Source organism: Phoxinus phoxinus (genome assembly GCF_949152265.1).
Source record: "Phoxinus phoxinus genome assembly, chromosome: 6".
In the NCBI taxonomy this organism is placed as follows: Eukaryota; Metazoa; Chordata; class Actinopteri; order Cypriniformes; family Leuciscidae; genus Phoxinus; species Phoxinus phoxinus.
In genome coordinates this window covers 17700993-17707984 of record NC_136881.1, presented here as the reverse complement: position 1 = coordinate 17707984, position 6992 = coordinate 17700993, and positions in this window count along the sequence as shown.

The following is a 6992-nucleotide window of genomic DNA, read 5'->3' as shown; positions in this document are numbered from 1 at the left end:
TTATTTATTGTGTGTTCTCTAACATCTATAATGAAAGATCTGCTGAAGTACCTCACTAAGTTACAGATAGTTACAGATAGTCATAGCTCATCGGTCTGTTATTGTAGCAACATTTACCTGCTCCTAAACATGATGCAGAACAAAACAAAACAGGCCTCTTTCTGTAGGTGGGTGGTCCTTGGCAGCAGCCTTAGGTCATAAGCCCCTTTCACACAGCGCGTTGATCCTGGGAAATTGCCGCAAAATTGCCTTCTGTGGGAACGCAAACACGGATTGATGCTGGGATCGATCCCGGGTTGGGGACCTAGTAACATTGCCGGGGTCAAATGCGCCCTGTGTAAACAAAAGCCAGGACCAATGCCGTAAGGGGTGTGTCGTAGTGATGACGCACGTGCCATCGCGCGACTCTGTTGCTCTTAGAAGAAAGTTTGGTTTCGTCATCAACAAAGAAAGAACAAAAAAAATGTCTGCAAACTGGAACGAAGCAGAGACCAGGGAGCTCCTTACTATCCACGCTGAAGCTGAGATCGTTCGCCCGCTTTGTGGAATGATACGCGATGCGTTAGTGTACATGTTTTCGATCTTACTGGGATGTGTGTGAACACAGATCCCGGAAAATCACTGGCAGTGGGAATGAACCAAAATCAAATGATCCCGGGACAAATCCCGAGACACATTATCCATGTATTTTATGGAATCTCTTTGTGAAAGGGGTTATAAAGTCAAAGGTCTGGTTAAGCGTCATGCTGTGATTATACTGCATCAGACTATTTCAATATTGTGCAAGCCTGCTAATTTACAGCAGAGGTCATACACTTGCTCCAAATAACTGGTAGCAGATTACTACAAGATTTCAGCTTGCGTTATCTAGAGTTTTTGTCATTACTTAACGTCATGAAACTGAAAACATGTAACCTGTCCCCTTTATAAAAACAGTTGCAAATCACAAATATTTTTTAATTCTCATAAAATTTTCATTTGAAATTACTAAAGTTACATGATGTGTTAAACGCTGCGTCTCAACTCTCCTATACTTATACAATGCCCTAAAATTATGTACTGCTTTTGTGGGGGAAAAAGGTACACACTTTTGAGTGTATATAGTAGACTAGCTTTGAGACATACAGACAGATCTGTCACTCAGTTACGTGCATCCTGTCACCGTTTAAACTGTTGTCAGTTAAAATCCTCCACATTCATTTTAAGTTAATTTCCGCTTCGGAGAGAAATGTAGTAGCACGTTGATCTGCTTGCCGTGTGTCTTTCATGCAGATAACTCTCCTCATGTGTTTGCAATTTGCATAATGATGCATTGAAAAGTTAATGGAGAACTATGCAGGTTTTTTAGCTTAATTTGAACAGCTTCGGAGTCATTGGAATTGTTATATTATTGTGGTCATCTCGCACCCCCCTAGTGCATGTGAGCCGAAAAACCACCCTTGCAACTTTGGGCCGGCAGGTCGTCAGGAAGTATCGCGTGATATTAGGTCTTAACGATATTAGGTCTTCGATGTAACAAATTGCTTTACTGCAAAAAAAAGAAGAAGACGTTTTAAAGAATGTCCCATCCGCTTTGATGTCGTTGATCTACTAGTCTCTGGTATCTGAGAGTCGCCATCAAGTTTTTACGACAGTGTTGTCAAATATCTATTCCGAAGCTGTAGGTGGAGCTCTATAGAGAAACCTGCGAGCAAAAAGCGAGAATACAGCGAAGAAATTCCCGAAAATGCATAGCTCTGCTTAAATGACCCAACGGATCTTAACAAAAGTTCACAATGCAGTTCCAGATGAAATATAATGTGGATAACATTAAATAAATATATTTTCGTCAGGTTTGATATTTAATCACTCAAGCCCCCTTTGTCAAACCTCTCTACTTAACCGTGTATCAATCATGTTTGTAGTTTTTTAACACTTTTTATTCGTGTTTGTAGTTTTAATCAAATCCTCGTCCAATGCGCAATGGGTTGTTGCGATTATTAGCCGTTAAAGTGTGCATGGATCTGCACTTCGGATTCTAACTGGAAAAAGTAGACCATCCGGATATCTTTGGAATACTAATTTTAACACACTAGCATTTGGGACGCACTAATTCTAATTTCGAATACAATTTAGGACAGATAGTATGCGAATTGGGACACAGCATAAAACATGGGGCAGTCTAGAGCAAAAAATTATACAAAATGTCTGCTGTTGTTAATTTAGGGAGCTATACCTGATCTAACCTTCAAAGTGACAATGAAATCAAAATGGACAATTCTTGTTTTTTTTTATGGAAATTGCAGTGTTTATTATAAATATATTTATCTCTACACATCATTATTTTTTTATTAATGTGTACTCATAAACAAAATGACTTTTCCTCCCTCTTGCAATGACATCTCATCTCTGATGAGGCGTGTTCAGGCGCAAGAATATACGGATATACGTCACAATAGGGAAGAAAATACGATTACAACTTACATTTCATGCCAGCTTTAAATTAAATGTGATCACTGTAACCTAATGTATACTGTAGGTTGATTCAGAGATGTTTAATATTTTTAAAAATCCTTTAACTTAAATGTTCCCTTTCGAGAGGTCTCTGTATTGCGTAAGACTTAGCTTACGCTATGGGAAAACTCCTTTTCTCGAGAATACTGAAGCAGTTTTTTCAAAACGCAGTGTAGCTGCACAGCAGACACAAATGAGCGCGAGCGCAGTCATTGGCTGTGCTGCGGCAACTGCACAAACCTATGGCAAGGCGGCTCAGACGCAGGAACCAATCAGGGCACTTCGCACTCTGACACGTCATAGCCCGCCAGAATGGGCGTGATCTATGACTATAAAGAGACCAGACCTCGTCTAGGAAATCCAGATTTATCTCCTTCAGCGAACTCACCACTTCGCTGACCTCCGGAAGCAAGAAGCTCGCTGCCGTCGAAAGCCTCCAGCGGAACAAGCAGCTGCATCTCAGTTCTGAGGACGCCGGCCCATCACCGCCTTCAGCCTGCTGTTTCTGCTGTGCCATCCGGCGTGCTATATCCTTTCCAAATGCAAGTGTGTTCGCTGCTGCGACACACTTTTCTAAAAGAGAAATTTTCCGAGGCGTTGTTGCAAATGCCTCGCGCCGAGGCCCTCTCTCTCAGGTGGAGACCACCATATCCTTTGCGCTTCCTGTCTGGGCTGCGACCGCGCGGAAGCTGCACTCACCAAGGGCGGCTGCCTTGAGTGTGACGTGATTGACCTCTCCACCCTGCGGGATTGTCTGGCTGGATTCTCCGACGATGACCCTGCACCATCCGCTCTCTCTGTCCCTTTGCTTGAGAAGCGCCGTTCACAAAGGATGCCGGAGCGGACGTAAGCGAGTGAGAACACGCCTGGCCAGTCCCCACGTGCCTCGCTCTCCCCTGAGGAATCCCCCTCGCCGATCCTGTTCACACAGGTGGACCAGCGCCCCTCTCTGCGAGCGGCGGGTCTCGTCTCCTTTGGGGCTTCGGACGAGGAAGAGGAGAAGGATGACAGTTTCTCTATTGCTGCATCCGAATGCGACGAGTGGACGGGCTCCGTTTCCGGCCCCGCCCCATCGAACCAAGCCAGCGCGAGGACGAGCATCGACACAGAGCTTCTCCACGTGCTGACCAAGGCCGTCGAAGACCTCGGGCTCGAGTGGTCTTCGCCTGAGGAGCCCTCACGCAGCAGGCTTGATGAGTGGTTCCTGCAAGGGGCCCTGTCAGGCCGCTCAGCAGAGACCCGCCCCCTTCTTCCCAGAAGTGCACGACGAACTGACTAAGGCATGGAAGGCGCTTTACTCAGCTCGCTTGAAGCCGTCTTTCTCTTCAGCGCTCTCCTCTGTCGACGGTGCTAGAGAAAAAGGCTACGAGGCAATCTCTCCCCTCGAGGAGGCGGTAGCCGCTCACCTCTGTCCGCCCACCACTGCAGGATGGAAGGCTAAAGCGTCGCACCCATCCAAACCCTGCCGCGCCACTTCAGCTCTCGCTAGCCGTGCATACACCGCCGCTGGTCAAGCTGCTTCAGCGCTCCACACCACGGCTGTCCTCCAGGTGTTCCAGGCTAAACTTCTCCGCTCATTGGACGAGTCTAGCCCGGATCCGGAGGCGTTCAGAGATCTGCGCAACGCCACAGATCTGGCCCTGCGAGCCACAAAGTCGACAGACCAGGCGACTGGTCGAAACATGGCTAGCCTGACGGTGCTTGAGCGGCTGCACAACTTTGTGCAGTTGCCGCAGCACAGCCAATGACCAAGCTCGCGCTCATACGTGTCTGCTATGCAGCTACACAGCGTTTTGAAAAAATTGCTTCAGTATTCTCGAGAAAAGGAGTTTTCCCATAGTGTAAGCTAAGTCTTATGCAATACGAGAGACCTCACGTAAGGGAACTGAGGTTACGTTAGTAACCGAGTGTTACCACATGAAGCACAGTCAGTTTTATATTTTTTTTTCCAGTGTAAATCCATAAAGTTGTCAAAGAGTGTGCGTCTACACATGACATTAACATGCGATCACCGTGATCCGATCAAGCAAATTGGATCATAGGCCAATCACAAGTGGCTTCTGTATCAGGATAACAGATTGAATCGCATTCCCGCAAAAAAAAAAGAAAAAGAAAGGATGGCTCCGGTGCAAAGTCGACCTGAAGTGGTGGGTTTTCTTTTAAAAACAGTTTTCAGTCAGGGTACATTTTACAAATCTCGCAAAATGAGGAGGCTGCAAGTACTAATAATGTGGATAAGAGCCGTAATGGAAACGGTACAGAAACTTATCGGAGAACGTTGCCAGCTGTGATGGGAAAAATGCGCGTTCTTTACAGAAAATGAATGGTTCTGCAACTTTACGGTGCGAAAGCAAACATTTCAGTAAATTTGCGATGTACATCGCACTCAACTGTATCGCAAAACCACACAACTACAGCAATTCCTGGAGAGAGGAGCGGGAATAATGACAGTGGGCGGGGTTTTGTGTGACGTCCACCTGTGAATGCAGACACGATGGCTGAATTGCGTTTACATTAGATCCGATCACAACGCGTCCTCGACTACCTCTGAATCTGGACACACAGATCAGATAATATTCCGATCAGAGGCGCGTTTACACATGTCTTTTCAATGTGTATGTGGACAACATCCAGATACAGGTCTTATGTTAATGCCAAGAGTAAACGTAGCCGTGTCACAGCCCCAATCATCACCCAAACACCAGACAATAACCAAATGCATATACTAATATAGTACATAGGTCATATGGAGTAAAATTTTGCCACATGGTGCAAACAACTAGGTGATAATTACTAATTAATCATAAGCCCAATCATATATTTTTATCTCTGTTCATGCTTGTGTATGCACAATGAGACATAAATGGCAATGAAACTGTACAAGGAGCATGCATGAGGAGGAAATATGGCAGGGCACACAATATGGAAAACAGCCACCACACTGTTGTGCTTGGCTTCCAGGACACAAATGCTAGTTTAACATTTAGACACAAACAGTGAATACCATTCCTTCTAGAGAGAGCAGGAGAGCTGATGGCTTTCCAGACAGTACTGCAGATCCCCTATTGAGGGAGAGGAATGAATGCACTCCATTAGTCTCACTCTAACTTGGTGAATTAATAATATTGGAAATCACTAAATACATGTGTGCATGCCTGGACCTGGAGTTTGACTCCTTAAGTCATGAACATTTTAGGCAGTTCAAGGCATACAGACAAGAGAGCGCACGGCTCGAGGACGCTCGAAGACATGACAAAACAGGAGTCCCAGAACCAAGAAATACAGATAGAAGTTTCAGAACCCTGACACCATATGGTCCTTAAATTTCCCAAGTCACTGCTCCTGAAGGAGTTTACCATTTAATATAATTGTGAGGATTTACTAGATTCTTGTGTTTTTTAAGGTATCTTATAATAGGTTTGTCAACCACAGGGCCAATTTTAGACAATACAATAACGCAGCTGTACAAACTTCCAAAAGTTGTCTCTTCCTACAAGACTATAACATTTAATTAAATTGTCCTATGACCAGGCATCTTTTTACCAATTCGAATTGCTGGGTTATACCATAATGAAGAATATTTCTGTATATTGTGAGATAATTTGAATATGTTGTGAATACTAATCCAAGCATCTCTAGAATGAGCAAGAACAGGTTTGCCGTATTGCAAGCAAACTTCTAAAATACTTCAATGGGAGTAAAAGGTGAACATATTTTATATTCAACATTCATGCAGTCTGTTTTATCTTTTTGACAAATTACAATTTATGACAAATTATACAATCAGGAAAACCCAGCCCTCCTTTCTCTTTAGGGACAATTAACTTGTTTAGATTAATTATTGCCCTTTTACCATCCCACAAAAAATGTTTCACATGTTTCCCACTTCTCCGGGTTGTTTGGAGAGCTGGGTGTAAATTGAGTGCTATTATTTCCTTCTAAATATTACCAATTTAAATTTAAAGTTTTTTTACCATAACTGGTAAACATGAATTGGAAAGGGGGGTAGCTTCAGATTTATTCCAGTCGACAGTGTAAACAGTCTTATTCAACATTATTAATCAGCCTGCATTGGCACCATTATGAGTGAGAACTGAACTGAGCTGGACAATGACATCACTGTTTTCTCCAGACCTTATGCGCCTGAGAAACAAGTGCGCAGCCATCTTTAAAATATTGTCTTTGAACTTCCGTTTTTGCGGTCGCTCTGTGTATTTCAACGGCATCGCTGTCGAGGAGTAACCAACTGGTGAAGTGGATTTACTTATTGTAAAGTTAATGAAAGTTATCATGAGCATTGTCATGTTTAAAGCAGATGTCTTAACAAATGTCAGTCGAAGAAGATTTTGAAATTAGCCTTTCATTCATAAATTCGTAAGATCTTAGTGAAAATACAAACCGGAAGACAACGAGCGCAGCGCTGTAAAGGGGCGGGGATACATAAGGTCAAAAGATAAATGAACTAAATGAATAACTTTTTTACAAGAGAAATGAACCAT